The sequence below is a fragment of the Podarcis tiliguerta genome (genome assembly GCF_965153285.1).
Source record: "Podarcis tiliguerta genome assembly, chromosome: 2".
NCBI lineage: Eukaryota > Metazoa > Chordata > Lepidosauria > Squamata > Lacertidae > Podarcis > Podarcis tiliguerta.
The window spans coordinates 56,125,843-56,140,892 of record NC_139535.1 but is presented as its reverse complement, the minus strand read 5'-3'; the positions used below and the strand labels follow the sequence as shown (position 1 = coordinate 56,140,892).

Below are 15,050 nucleotides of genomic sequence, written 5' to 3'. Positions count from 1 at the left end.
AGACGATCCAAAGCAGACGTCTTGCACTGTCTCCCCAAGCCATGCTGCAAGCCTGCCCATTGTAACTCTCCCTCACAAGCACTGGCCCAGCTTCTGTGAGATGAAAAACCATCCTTCCTGATACTGATGTAGGCTGGGGTCAGGAGCAAGCACCATGAGGCTGGCTACCCTAAAAACCTATCAGGAACACTAATATGTTTCAGACGTGATGCTACACCATAGTTTACCATTACCTGCATGAAGCTGCTCCTTCCTCGCACAGCACAGGCACGAGGAGGAATCATCCATTTCCATTTTTCACTAACCACAGGTTCTTGTTGCATCCACACTGCAAACTGCCTTAAGTTTAAACTGGTTTATTGAACAAACCAGGACCATAAACCAACATTTGAAGGTGGCGTGTTTGAACCAATCACAGTGAAAACTAACTAGCTTGTCCTGGTTCACACCAAACAGCACAATGGGTGGGATTCATCTAAGTTACTGTCAGAGCACATGCTGGTCAGTAAATCACACAAAGTTCAAAGTTGGAGTTAACTCTTTATTAGCAAAACCATGATCTTGGCAGACTTGGCTGAGCATCACACCTAATGAACACAACAGCTCATTCCCTGTGGGTCTTACTCCATGAAATCAGTTGCCGATGCCGAAAGTCCCTGCCTTCCCACAGCTTGTGTCTCCTCCTCTCCAGGGCTTTTCCCAAGCAGACAGAGACCACGCCTTCATGCAGCCTATCATTGTTCTGCTCTTTTCAGCCCTCTTCTTGTTCTGGGAGACAGGGGGGAAGGGAGCTTCTTACATCTGTGACACTAGCCTGACTCATCTCTTCCTCTTGCCTCTTGGCCTCCCTCCTTCCACTCTCTTGCTTCAGCATCTGCCTCTGATTCTGGACTTATCTCTGCCACCGACTCTCCCAACTCACTCTCCCAAGCCCTGCTACCTCTTCAGCTTCTGAACCCTCCTCTTCCCAGTCTTCTCCCTTTTCTCCTTCTGACCATTCATCGCTGTCCCACCACCACTCACAGGGCTCTGAACCTTCTTCCCTTGGGTGTTCCCCAGCTGGCTCCTCTCACCATTCCTCTGTGCCCAACCAGTCCATGACAATTACTGTGTGCACAGATTGAAGTCTAGTCATGCAATGGCGCTTCCCTCCCTCCCCGCCCTCACTCCCTAAATCTGTTCTGGGGAGGTGGGGTTGGGGAAACACCAAGAACAGATTTAGGAGGTACACAGGGGGAGCAAATCTCACTTTGTGAATGGACTTCATTCTGTGCACCCATATCCCACTGAGCATGACCCTGAATTCCACCCAATGTGGTTAGCTGAAAATGGAAGAACTTGCCTCTGATTTCTTCACAGGAACTAGCCTTCAGAAGCATATTGCTGCTGATACTGGAGGCAATATATATCTAGCCTTTGTGACTAGCATCCGTTGACAACCTTATCCTCTGTGAATGTGTGTAATTCCCTTTTAAACTATGAAATTCATTACCAAAAGATGTAGTGATAGATGCCATCAGTATAACTCGTGGTGGCAAATTCCATGATTTAACTATGCATTATGTGAAAAAGCTCTTCCTTAATCAAATTTTGACAATATGCTCTGTCAGGGCCTGCCTGTTGCAATGCACACACAAATTCCCATTGCTCGGATGTAGCTGCAAGAATGGGGGTGAGTGGGTGGGGGGAGGTCCTGGTGAACTCCTGCCTGTAATCAAGCATGACATGCAGACTACTATGACTACTCAGCAAACTTAATGGCAGAATCGGGATCTGAACTCTGATCTTCCTGTTCAAAGTTTAACACTATCCACGCTGGCACAGTTTGTCCTTCACTGGAGGCTGAGCAGGGACAGCAATGGTCAGGGATATATTAAGTCAATGTGACAGACAGCAGTATATCTCACCTCCATGTAGTGGATTGGACAGATGACCTGGGATCACTTGCAGCCTCACAATGCTTTGATTCTGCTGTGACTCAGTGCTTGTTAAACTAAAGGGCAATTTATATGGCCATGGTTATGGCTTAATTCAATCTGTGCAGCCCCTGTTTTCTCCTAGCACGAATGGAACATGCACATGGCAAACTGGTCATGTGCATCAGACCTCCATAAGCACAAACTGACAGCATGCCATCGATAAGCTGTGGGAGAAAATCCACATAGCTCATTGTGAGCACGCCAGCGATTTGTGCTTGTGCCAGGCCAATGCACATGACCAGTTTGCCACAAGCACATTCATTCAGCTTATGCAGGATTGGGATGGCAGGGAAGGTGGTCTGCACAGTTTGCAAAACAAGCCCCCAAAGACTTGAGCAAATATGTGTAAAGATTGTTTCTCCCTGCACAGTGCTCTGCTGAATTTTGTACAGTGATAAGCAACATGGATTCCCTCTGTCACAATATAATTTCTTTTCTGACAGCCCCCAGGGAGGCCCTTCCATCTGCATGCCTGCCCAATAGGCTTAGGGTGTTCTCACAACTGATGCTAAAAATGGCTTCCAGTCTGGAATATGTCATTTGTGAATGTTATTAATGTGGAATACGGGGGGAGAGAACCATTTTAAAAATGAATGTACATTCTAGCCATTGTATGCTTTGTATTTGTGTTACGGGTGCTTAAACTAAGTGAAGTGAATAGCATCTGTTTTTTAAAAAAGAATTAGCAAAGAGGATGGATTTTTGCAGATACCAAGGAAGAGATTGTAATCATCACTGTGTGTGAGCATGCATGCGATTTCAATTTAGGGATCTGCTCAGATGTGTTTGTGTACTTGTGCGTACATTTATCATTTTCATCCTTTCACTAATTTCCCTTCAATAGAAGCTAAACCGGATTATTTATGAACTGTCAGTCCAGCTACTGCATGATTCTCCCCCCCCCCCCAGCTGCTTCCTTCTTCTTTTGGGGTTGGGCAGGAGACATAGGAGTGAACAGGTACATTTGCACAAATTCATAGAATCATAGAATGGTACTGACCTGCCGGTAGCAGGTCTCCCCCCCCCCCTTTTTGCCCACCTCCTGTCTGCAGGGACCTCACCTGTTCTCCAAGAATTCTCAAAGAATATAGACAGAGGCTTTGAGATTACATCTGCAAGCTCCTTTAGTACCCTTGGATACAGCTCATCAGGCCCTGGAGATCTGAATTCATTTGAAGTAGCTAGGTGTTCACTTACCACCTCTTTTCCTGACTTTGGCTGCAGCTCCCTCTTTGCATTATTCTGTTATCACCAGGTTGGTCGCTGCTTTCCTTTTGGGTAAAAACAGAGGCAAAGTAGGTGTTGAGCAGTTCCCTTTGTCCCCCAACATCTCCATGCAGAGGACCGCTTGTTCTTGCTTTTGAACATAGCCAAAGAATCCTTTTAACTTTATTTTTAACCTCTCTTGCAAGCCTGAACTCATTCTGAGTGGCCCACCTGACCTTCCTGAAACTGTTGGCTACTTGTGTATACTCTTCCTTCGTGATTTTCCCTTTCTCCCATTTCTTCTACATGCCCCTCTTACATCTGAGCTCATATGCAAGCTCCTTAAGCAACCACACCACTTTATTTAGATGCCTTCCACTTCTGTTTCTTGTTGGAATTGTCTGCATTTGAGCCTTCAATAGTTCACCTTTAAGAAACTCCCATCCATCTTGGACTCCCTTCTCTTTTGAGTATTTCTGAGTATAGGATCTCATCCACTAACTCCTTAAGCTTTTTGAAACCAGCCTCCTTAAAGTCCAAAGTATAAAGAGAAAATCCAACATCTTTGATTCAGGAAGGAGGCAGATCATAGGGACAGATTGCCCTCTTTATTACTAAACTGGCATCTTTGGTGAATTTTACCTCATTTCTGCATTACCTCTGTATATTCAGTAGAAGGATACAAAACTAAAATGAAGTGAAGGAAGCACTCTTAATAATAGGAGTGCAGTGCTGGCTGCAGACTTGAGTGCAAAATCTGAAGTGGGGAAACAGGGCCTAGAGAAAAGTTACAAAAAAATCTTGTCTGGACTTTGCCACAAACACGGACCCTGCTAATTGTAGCATTGGGACAAGGAAGTCAGTAGCACTGGGGTTGATTTACGGTATGTGCTTGGACACCCACATCCAGCCGGCTGGGTGTCAGCAAAAGCCTTCACCTGGAAATGCCTCCACATCCCAACCCAGCCAAAAAGAACTGCAGGCATTGAGTCAGTGGTTCAAGCATTCATGAACATCCTTTGATTACTCACCAGGATGATTTGCAGCTGAAAGTGAGAACCAACTCCATAAAAATGCAGAGCAACTGATGTGAAAATTCTATGTGGCTCATTCACATGACCAAGTCCTCATTTGATGCTGCAGTAATGAAGAATAACCATATCTATGTTAACTGGCCCTTAGTTTGCATTTTATGTCTTCATTCATCCAATATTCACCTTCCTGCTATCTTTGCAAGGAGCCCCTAATAACAAATAAAAGGGCGTTGCTTCTAGCTGCTCTTTACACGGCTCTCTGGATTTCTCTATACGCAATCTCTGACCTCAGCGGACAGCCTTCCATTGCTCGCTCACATTTCGGATGCAGCTGAGGCAGGTCCAATGTAGGATTTCCTCCAAAGAGGTCAAAATAGTTTTCAAGGTCCCCACTCCACCTCCTTCATCCTCACAACTCTGGGAGAGAGTCAGAGAGTGACGGGTTCAAGGTCACCAGCAGATTTTACAACAGTGCTGGGATTTGAACTCAGGTTATCCCTCCAGTACCACCCCTGTGCAAAGCCAAGGGCACTGCGCGACTGCCTCAGCCAGCAAAGCATGAGACGTTTAATCTCAGGGTCGTGGGGGTTGGGCAAAAAGATCCCTGCATTGCAAGAGGGTTGGGCTGGATGACCCTTGCAGTCCCTTCCAGCTCTGACATTCTATGATGCCGACCCCAGCACCACACATACCAAGCAAGGTATACCAATCCTCTGCAGAAGTACCGGCAGTGGCGCAGTTAGGTACTTTTAAACTCTGGACGCAATTGGGCTTTTTCAGATGTTAAGGATGTGTTCCTTCAAGACACTTCAGAACGCGACCTACAACGTTTTGGGTCCCTCAGGAGTGAGGCTGCGGACCAGGGCCGGATTTAGGTTTGATGAGGCCCTAAACTACAGAAGATAATGGGGCCCTTTATATGTCCAGCTGTCCTTTGTCAACAGCAAATTGTCGCTGTTTTTCGTGTTTAATATATGCTATATAGTAATTTATGGACCTAATCTAAAGCCATTTTGCACATAACGAATAGGAGCCTACACAACACAAAACACTGTTGCTGTGTGTAGGTTTTCTTTTATTTGTTTTTTTATCTTATATTTTGGACATGTACATCCAGTTGGTTTTTTTGCTTTAAATTTTTTTGGGTGGCCCCCAAGAGAGTGGGGCCCTAAGCTATAGCGTGTTTAGCTTATATGTAAATCCGGCACTGCTGAGGACCTGTGGCCCCAAAGTCCTGCGCTGACGCTCTCCCTAGTTAGCCCAAGTGAACTCTGCGAGACGGGCGGGCTTTTCCATCCCTGTAAATTCACGTGCCCCGGCCCGCCAGTCCCTGCCAGCGTGCGAGCTTGTCATTGGCGGCGCTTCCTTCCCCCATCGCGGGGAGGCCGGGAGGCTGCTCGGGATAATTGGCTTTGAATCTGTTTACCTCAGCACTCGACGTCTCTCTCGCTCTCCGCTCCCACTTCGCCGCGGCGTCTCGGAAGCCACCTGGAGCTGCGCCCGCGTCCCCTTCTTCGCGCGTCGGGGGAAGAGGCAGCGAGGGACGCAGGCAGGCAGGGAGGAGGAGAAGCAGCCGCCGGGCAAAGCCGCCTCGGGCAAAGCCGAGCCGAGCGCTTTAATTAGCGGGCGCTCTCCGAAGAAGAGAGGCGGCAACGCGGAAGAAGAAACGCCCGGCCGGCAAGGCGGCGTCACGCAATTGCCGTGTATTTCCGTTCTTACGATTGTTTCTATTAACTCGCCTTGCACCCAAACGCCCCAGGGCGGCCGACAGCAGTAGAACGAATGCAAATTAAAACCCAACCCCGCTTGCTCGATCCCGCATATTCCTGCTTTGCAGAGGGTAGAGCCAGATGATCCTCAGGGTCCCTTCCAACTCTACAATTTTATGGTTTTAAAAGGGAAGAGTTTATCAGGGGTCTTTTCCCCAGACGTTTCGAACAAAGCAGGCGGTGGGGGAACCTCAGCAAACCACCATGTCAGTTAAATGAACAACGCTGTTATTTGTGGGTTCTATAAATTGCCTTTTTTATTTGCGGCCTACAAGAACAGGCGTTTCGCGTTAGACTAGAGGCTCCCTCGCGCCCCCTGCGAGCGCCACGTGCTTCATTAGGGCCTGGAGTGTAGAAGAGGAAGAGAGCAGCGGGAGCGCATCCCGCTGCCAGCGCCGGCCCTCCGCGCGCTCCTAGGTGACCTCCTTTTGAATACCTCGTGGAAACTGGGCCAGATTATATGCTCATCAAACCATCAGTCGCCGCAGGCAGCGAAGGGAGGGGGTGGCTTTCTCGTCACCCAGTTTCCCACCAAGCACACACAGCTTGCCTTGCACCCCCCAACAGTGTCACCGAGCCTCCACAAAGCTCTTCCCTTTCCTGGCACTTTCTTACTCCTGCGACGGCGTTGCTGGGCATCAGTGCGGCCTGTGTGATTTAGACGGTGTCTTGGCGGGAAGCGGAGAAGAAATGGATGGAGAAATCGCGAGGGTTTGGGCGGCCAACGCTGGATGGGCGGCGGCCAACCTGTTGCCGCCGTCGAAGGGCCGTAAAGGGAGGCGAGAGAGAGGCTGTTTCGCCCCTGGCAAGTCTTTTCCTTCGGCCACTTTTCTCCCAGATCGGCGTATTTCTGGACACGGGCCGGGGGGAAACCGCGGTCGGATGGGCAAGGGAGTGAGCGTGCGAGGTGTGCCAGTAGACAGTGGATTGGGGGCATCTCGGCGTGCTCGCGAGGAAAATGTTGCTGCAGCTGCTTGGCCCTCGTACAAAACCCACGCGCTTCAAAGCGATGTGTTGCACGGCAGACTGCTGTGACCATGTTGCTGGAAGCCAAGGAGGCGTCCTTAATGGAGCCTCGCTGTGTGGCAGGTGCAGGCAGGAACAGGATGATCAGTTGCCTATCTGGGCGTAAGGAAGGAAATGAGACTGCGGCTGAAATCCTGTAAACACACACTTACCTGGGAGTATGTGCCACAGAATGCCACCACACACAAGTCAGCATCACTCTCTGGGTAATGCTTCACAAAACAGGAAGCTCCTTTCACCTGAAGGGGGGGGGGAGAGATCAGTGAAAAGAGCATGAGACTCTTGAGCTCAGGGCAATGGGTTTGAGCCCCAAATTGGGCAAAAGATTCCTGCATTGCAGGGGTTGGACTAGATGACTCTTATGGTCCCAGCTCTACAATTCTGTGACTCTGTGAAACCCAAAGGAAAATCAGAAGAGTTTCCACTTCTCCCTTTGGGAACTTTCCCCCACATTGGTTGGTTGGGTCAGTTTGCCTTCATGAACCAAGAGTTCGCCCTGGAATGCGCCCACCTAACCTGCCTCACACACATTGCAGGGAAGGATGAGTTACAGAAGACTAGCTTTCCAGAAGCTTGTCTGCCATCACTGAATGTTAAGTCCAGAGCCAGGAGCTGGTCAGTAATAAAACACCTGGTGTCCGTGAAGTTAACTCTTTATTCAAAGAAATCAAAACAGCTCAGAAGTAGTGATCACAGCAACTCTTCCCAGTAGGTCTTCCCCCAATGAGGCAGTTGCAAGGGCTGGAGGACCCTGCCTTCCCACAGCTCTCCGAGTTTCCTCCTTCCCCAGGTCCTTCCCCAGCAACCTGAGGCTCCTTTGACTTGTTTCTCTTTGCTCTGCCTTCTTCATTTCCCCTGATTTCTAGAAGACCAGAAGGGAGGGGAGCTGGTCACAGCAGGAGCAGGAGACTCCCTGGCTTCTTCAGCAGCCTGCCTCCACTCTACCTCTTGCCTCCCCAGTCTCTGCTTCTGCCTCTGCTTCTGGACCTCTCCCTGCCACAGCCTCTTCCTGCTCACTAAACCCTGTTGCCTTTTCAGCTTCTGACACCTCCCAGTCTGCTCCCACTTCACCCTCTGACAACTCATCTTCGTCCCACCACCAATCCCCTGGCTCTGAGTCTTTCCCCCTTGGGGGTTCCCTCCCACACTCCTTTGCATCCGGCCAGTCCATGACACATTCCCTGATAAGCTTCCCAGGGGCCCTAGGGAGGAAGAATCCACTTTCCCTCCCCTCCCCTAGGAGCCAGAGAAGTACCCAAGCAAGATTTCCTGCAAGAGTTGGTTTTGGAGACCCAGTTATCACCGGAGGTTAATTCAGCCGTCCAGGCTGTGCTCGAAAATGGCTTCCTGTCTTTAGGAAGTCCCTGGACCTCACTTGCACAGATTGACTTGCCCATTAGTTTTCTCATAGACGGCTTCCCCCACCCTTTTACCCTTTCATGGCTCCCCAGCTCTTGGAAAGCCTGGACTGGCCACATGGGCTCCACAGCTGTCAGAGCCAGCAAGAAATTTCAGGCCTGATTGATTTAAATAAGGAAAAAATCCCTACCATGTTGACCGAGTGACACAGCATCGATCGCGATGGAGGGAAAGTGGCCATCAATCACCAAGCTGCCTGCCTACTCTGGGCAGTGGGGGGGGGGGGAGAGGACAGAAGGAGGCCTCCTTCTCCTCTTGAAGGATGCTGCTAAGGGAACAAACCACAGCAGAGAAGGAAGCACACTGGTGTTACCTGAAGATAAGCAAAGCTTGGCATGACATGACAGGGGCAGTTCTGTGTGCTTCGACCCAGAACTGTCCCAATTGCTTAGGAAGAAGGAGGAGTGATATTTCCAATTAAAAACAAAGCAAGAGGGGTGTGCACGTGAAAATTGGACTGTGGAAACTTTTCTCCATATATGTTTTTCTCGGCCAAACGCCAGGTCCTGGAATGGCTGGGAGAAAAGTGCAGAGAGATGCCAGGGCAGAGAATGGAATCAGAGTCCAAGGCCACAGTCTGAGATGAACCAGGAGCTATGGGGTGAAGAGTAGGTCACAAGTGAAGGCAAAGTCATAGCGGGGTGGGGTGCCAAACTGGGTCTTTGACCTGGGGGAAATAAAACCTAGTTTTGCCCCTGCTAAAGGTCAAATACAGGGTACAGCCAGGAACAAACCAAAGGCCAACCACAGGATACAGGAACCTTAATCCCTTTCAGGCATTCTCTAATTGTGTGTGGGGAGAAGAGTGGGAGGACCCACTGGATCACCACCCCGTGCCCATGCTGGATCTCCCCATGCTGAGGGATGACAGGATCATCCGCATGCTGGGGGAATGTCTGGAGGAGGAAACTGCTGTAGACTGCGAAACACAAACACACATACACCCCACATGCATGAAATAAGGCCATCAGCATATTACCTCACAGGGCACCAGTCAATGTGAAGCACCCAGGTCAAGAGCTGAGACCAGCAAATGCACAACAAAGTCTGATGCGGTCTTCTAAAGTCTGTTTAATGGTGTGTGTATATAATCTTTTTATAAATAAAAGTAAAAAATCTGAAAGTTTATGTTCCTAAATATCACTGTTGTTTTCTGTTAAGCCAAGTAAAAAGATAAACAATGACACCAGCTGAAGTTTCTGAACTGTGTTCCGAGGCAGCCCTGAATATAACACATTGCAGTAATCTAGATAGGCCGGTCCCACCTTTTAAAAATAAGTAGGCAGGCCAGAGACGGGCCTGAACTCCCCCACTGTGAATACAGCGGAGTAGAGAACACCTGTAGAAGGCTCTTGTTGCTCAAACAAGGCTTTATTGGGACAGAAATCCCCCTTCGTGTCCAGGGGGGGGGGTGTCCTATGACCAGCATGGGTGTGTGGGATCAGGCCAGGACCTGAGGATACAAAGCTGCGAAAGGAAATACTGTCGTTCAGTGGCTCACCACATGGAACAGCTGCATACAGATCCAAAAGTTCTTAGCTTGAGCCCCACCCAGAACATCCAGACAGATGTTCATGCGTGTGTGCGCGCACACACTTTTTTTCTGGCATGATGGAGGTCGTGTAACATTTAATGTACCTCCACACCTAAACTGGTCCTTTCCTCAGGGCTCCCATAAATTCCTCAAGCAATGCCAACCCCCATATTGGCGGCCAGTGGGAGCTGGTGTCCATTGGGGCTGCCTGGGCAGAAGGCAGGGAGGTCAACAAATGCAGAGCCATTCGAGTTTTGTCCCCACCCTCCTCCGTGCTGAGCCCCTACAAGAGGCTTAAGTGGAGGAAGCTGACAGGCAGTGCACCACCTGAGCTGCTTATAAGGTGGGGTGGGACAGCAGGCTGAAGGCAGACTGAGCTTGGTGGGGCAGTGCCCCCATTTGCCCAGATGGGCCAGCCTCCCCTGCCTGCAGCTTTTGCTTGTGGGCTGCATGGACACCAATGCATGCGGTTCCCTTTATGCTGCTTCCCTTCTGCAAGATGTGCCCTGCTATGCTGCCTTAAGCTGCCTGGAGCAGAAGGGGCCGTGACGGGAGAAGGGGCCGCTTTCATGCAAAGTTCCTTGGTGCTCTGAACACAGTCTGGATGAGGAGCTTCCAAAGATGACTGGTATCCCTGAAAGGGCAGGTCCTTCAACCCTGCAGGCCGTAACTGGGGCCTCCCATTCCCCTTAGCTAGCAAAGCCCAACCCCGCACTACAGCTTCCTCACTCTGTGTTTCTCAAAGATCAGTTGCTGCCCTATGCTTCATCGTCCTTTAAGGAAGTCCTTTGGCATCCTATCTCACATGGTGAACTGAGGGCAATTCTGGACCCTTGCCAGCAGCCGGCTTGTTTACCAGCAAGACAACAGTAAATTAGTGTCCTCAACCAGCATTGAACACTGAGCCAACAGTGTGTGCAGAGGGCAAAACGACTGGGCCGCATGGAAGGGCTGCAGCGGCATTTGCTGCATATTTTAATAGCTGCTTTCCACCCCCAACATTAAACGTATTTAATCTGCTCTTGCAAATGGCTAATTTTGAAAATCCTCTTATCAGCATTAGCTCCTCAGCACTGGTATTTATTTACTGTTCATTTTCATAATCTCCCCCCCCCTCCCTTCTACGTTTGTATGACTGAGTTCTCTACTCAAATGGCTGGCTCCATTTCGGAGAATCCTGGTGGAGGAGAGAGGTGGGAGAGGAAGACGGGCTGGCGGGGGGAAGGCATCGTCATGGACTGTGATGTCATCCCAGAGACGCAGAGAAAAAGAGGACAATGGACATAAAAGAAGAGACCGGCTTCTTTTGTGCTGGATCAAGCAAGAAATACAATGAATAATGGCAACCTTGAATGCACTTGGGTTGCTGCTCACGAATGTGCATTATGTAAATGGAAGGGTGGAAATGCAACATGTTGTTCTTCATGAACAAGTGCATTCATTCTAAACTCTCCCACCCTGTGAGTTTTCTCCTATAGAAATATAATGTAATTCAAGGACAAGCATACTGGCCTTCAGTCTATACATTTCTTCCAGCAGTGGGGTTTCAGTGTATGGCTTCAATGGAAGAAAAGTGGAATGCCTTCAGCCAGTTCTCCACGGCAATGACATTCTTTCCTTCTGGCTTAAAAAACCCCCAATCGTTCCTTTATTTTGAATGAGCTAATCTGGACCAAGGATTGATACCAAGTTTGCTGTAGTACCATTTTTAAACCATCCTTTGACAACTGGGGTGTTTGAAGGTACAGCACTGCTGTTTCCTCACATGTTTCTGGGAGCACTCTTACAAAGTGCGCTGTTCTCAGACTTTGGTTCACTTCATCAGGAGAGTCCTAAAGGCTGCTTTCATGGAATACAATAGGCAAGTCAACCTAAATCACACAACAACACTCTTCATTTTGCCATTCTTTAACCAGGATGCAGGTGGTGCTGTGGTCTAAACCACAGAGCCTAGGTCTTGCCGATCAGAAGGTTGGTGCTTCGAATGCCCGCGACAGGGTGAGCTCTCGTTGCTCGGTCCCAGCTCCTGCCAACCTAGCAGTTCGAAAGCACGTCAAAGTGCAAGTAGATAAATAAGTACTGCTCTGGCAGGAAGGTAAATGGTGTTTCCATGTGCTGCTCTGGGTTGCCAGAAGTGGCTTAGTCATGCTGGCCACATGACCCAGAAGCTGTACGCCGGCTCCCTTGGCCAATAAAGCGAGATGAGCGCCGCAACCCCAGAGTCGGCCACGACTGGACCTAATGGTCAGGGGTCCCTTTACCTTTAACCACTGCATGGATAAAGATACTGATTGTCGTTGGGGGCAGTAGACAAGTGTGGCACAATCCTATGCATGTTAGGCAGAAGCAAGTCCCACTGTACTGAATGGAATTTACTCCCCTGTATGTGTCATAGAAGTCCTAGAATCAGAGTTGGAAGGGACCCCGAGGGTCATCGAGTCTAACCCCCTGAAATAGAGGAATCCTGCCCACAGCCATCCCTGGGTGGGCACGAACCACCTGCCTTCTGGTTAACAGCCAGATGCACTGACCCCCTGCACCACCTGACAAACAAGACTGCAGCCCAAAGGGGTCTTCTGAATGTTTCCTCTGTCCCAGCCAGTTCAGTCCATTCTGGTTGAGTCTTGGGTTCTGAGTGATTATAACAAGGTATTCACCCATATGCAACCTACTCCAGTCCTTGTATTTCCTTCCTGGGTAAGTAACCTGGCTTGCTGAAGTTCCTCTAGCCCCTATTCAATTGTTCCTGCTGAAAGAAGGAGAAGAAAACTACACACAGCGTCCTCGACTGGTAAGTGGCAGCTATACTTAGTAAGAGGCGAGAGTCTATCGTAGGCCTGGCTCTTCTCCCCGCTGTCTTGCTGGAGCCATGCTATTCTGTCTGTGGAATTCAAATGAATGGCAGCACCCATTATTTATTAACTCTCACCCCATGTAGCTTCCTCTCCACTCCTGCCTTGGGTTAAAAAAAAGGAGAAGGTACACCTTGTGTTTCCTGCTCTATTCTCAGTCAGCTTGAAAGAATCAGCCAGTTCCCTGAGCAGCAGAGTGGATTCTGAAATATTAACACATAATCCGGTCAAAGACAGATCACAAAGTGGTCAGTCAAGTCACCACCAGGCAAAGCAGCAACAGCCAAGAATCTGGGGGTTGGGTGGGGAGAGAGACACTTCTAAAACATTCCTTGTTCCTTATCTTTTGCTTGCACGATCCCTATCCTAAAATATGCATTTCAGTCAATGAACAAATGCTGCTACTGCCTGCTTTGGGAGCAGGATGATGAGAACAGGGATCAGAAGGCACAAGCCTTACCAAAGCTCCCTAGCTAAGCCATTGGTAATGAGCAATGGTGTGAGAAACACTCTGGCTAGGCAAGTGGTTTAGGAAGGAGCACAAATGATTATTCCAGTGCAGAATATTAACTTGCATTTTCTGCCCCCATCCATGCTATAATTTTTTGAATTTCAGCTGTAGGCCTAACAATGAGGCCAGGGGCTTTCTGGAGGTGGATCTGGAGTCGCATTAAAAGTAGCAGACTGGGAGTCAGATCTGACCCAAAAGGCACAATATAAAAGGGTTTTCTCCTGCACATGCTACATACATAGTCATAGTGCAGTTGCTATTCGTTTCAGTTAGGCTTGTGCAGGAGAACTTCCATAAGAATATAAGAACCACCTGTCGGATCAGACCAAAAGTCAGCATCCTGTCCTCACAGAGGCCAATCTGGGAAACTCATAAGCAGAACCAGGGTGCAATGGGACTCTCCCCATGTACTGTGACTTGTTGATTTGTGTGTATGTGTTTTGTGGGTGGGGTTGCCATTTGGATTTCCACTTCAGGTACTATGTAAACTTTTGTTACTGACAAAATGCACAGACAGACAAACAAACAGAAGCAGTTCAAAAGTATTGTCTTTCATTATTACACATGGGTTTTAACAACCTCACATAATAGAATGACTGTTTCTTCACCTTCCTGGTGCCTTCAGCACAAAACAGATTATTGTTTCCAAAAAAAAAAAAAAAAAAAAAGCTGTGTTCCTTCTTTGCAGCTACCATCAATTCTCTTACAAAAACACACAGCTCTTAGATGTGTCTATAATAAAGCCACGTAGAGGCTTATTTAACAAGGTCTTTGATAAAGATTCAAATAGCAGTAAGCAGAAGGATTGGAAACAGATGGTTACAGAGAAAAGAAAAGGGAGGAAAAGCACCATAAAATGCACTTCAGAGCACCCGCTTATTAACAAGATTCTTTCCTGACTAATAAGGTATGTCTCATCCAAATGGTCAACTCATACAGAGCTTACTCAGCCAAGTGAACTGGAATCCAGTTTCCCCCCGAGTCACGCATGCTGGCAGCCACAACAAGTCAAAACATGTTGTCATCCCACCAGCAAGTGATATCAGATATCTGCAGGCCTGATCCTGCCCACGGCATCCAACTGAATTCAATGGAATTTCCTCCCTGTGAAATGTGCATAGAAATTCAGCCTCTGCCTTTTTATGAAACACGAGTGTTTTGTTAAATTCAATCAATCTGCAGTGTGGTTTCACTTCCAGAGTTTGCCGCAGACTCATTTCAGCTTTATAGCCAGGGCAGATCCAGCCCTGTTTAGAACGTAACAGAAAGTAAGAATGCGAGCTAGGAAAACTCAAGGTGGAAAACCCAAGTGAATGGAAAGGGTAGATCCATAATAAATTTATCAGGGCTTAAGGCAGGGGAAAGGTATTGCTCCATCGACAGTTTGCCTAGAGTAAGGCACCTGAGTTGAAGTGAGTTGGCTGCCCTATGCTGGAAGACAAAAACTTATTACTTTTTACTATGTGTCGCACATGACTTCCTTCAATTGCAACACAATTTTAGATGACTCATCTTTTACATAATTTTCATATAATACCCTCATATTATCTATGTCAAAGTGTTATTGATCTTTAGCGGGGGGGGGGGGGGGGGCGGACACCTCAGGCCCAGGGGCTACAAGTTGCCCTCCAAGCCTTTATATTTGGCCCTCAAAACTTTCCAAGACCACTCTCTCTCTCTCAATGCCACATCTCTTGCCAGCCCAGCTCTCTGCTCTCCT

General features: G+C 48.5%; 1 long non-coding RNA gene across 1 annotated transcript; it reads right to left on the bottom strand.

Moving 5' to 3' along the window:
* Nucleotides 1-520: 520 nt before the first annotated feature.
* On the bottom strand, nucleotides 521-5,879 carry LOC310669829. Its single transcript, XR_014507412.1, has 3 exons — nucleotides 5,646-5,879; nucleotides 3,177-3,250; nucleotides 521-768 (listed from the first exon to the last, which is right to left on the bottom strand). It is a non-coding gene; the product is annotated as an uncharacterized lncRNA (long non-coding RNA).
* Between the last annotated feature and the right edge of the window lie 9,171 nt (nucleotides 5,880-15,050).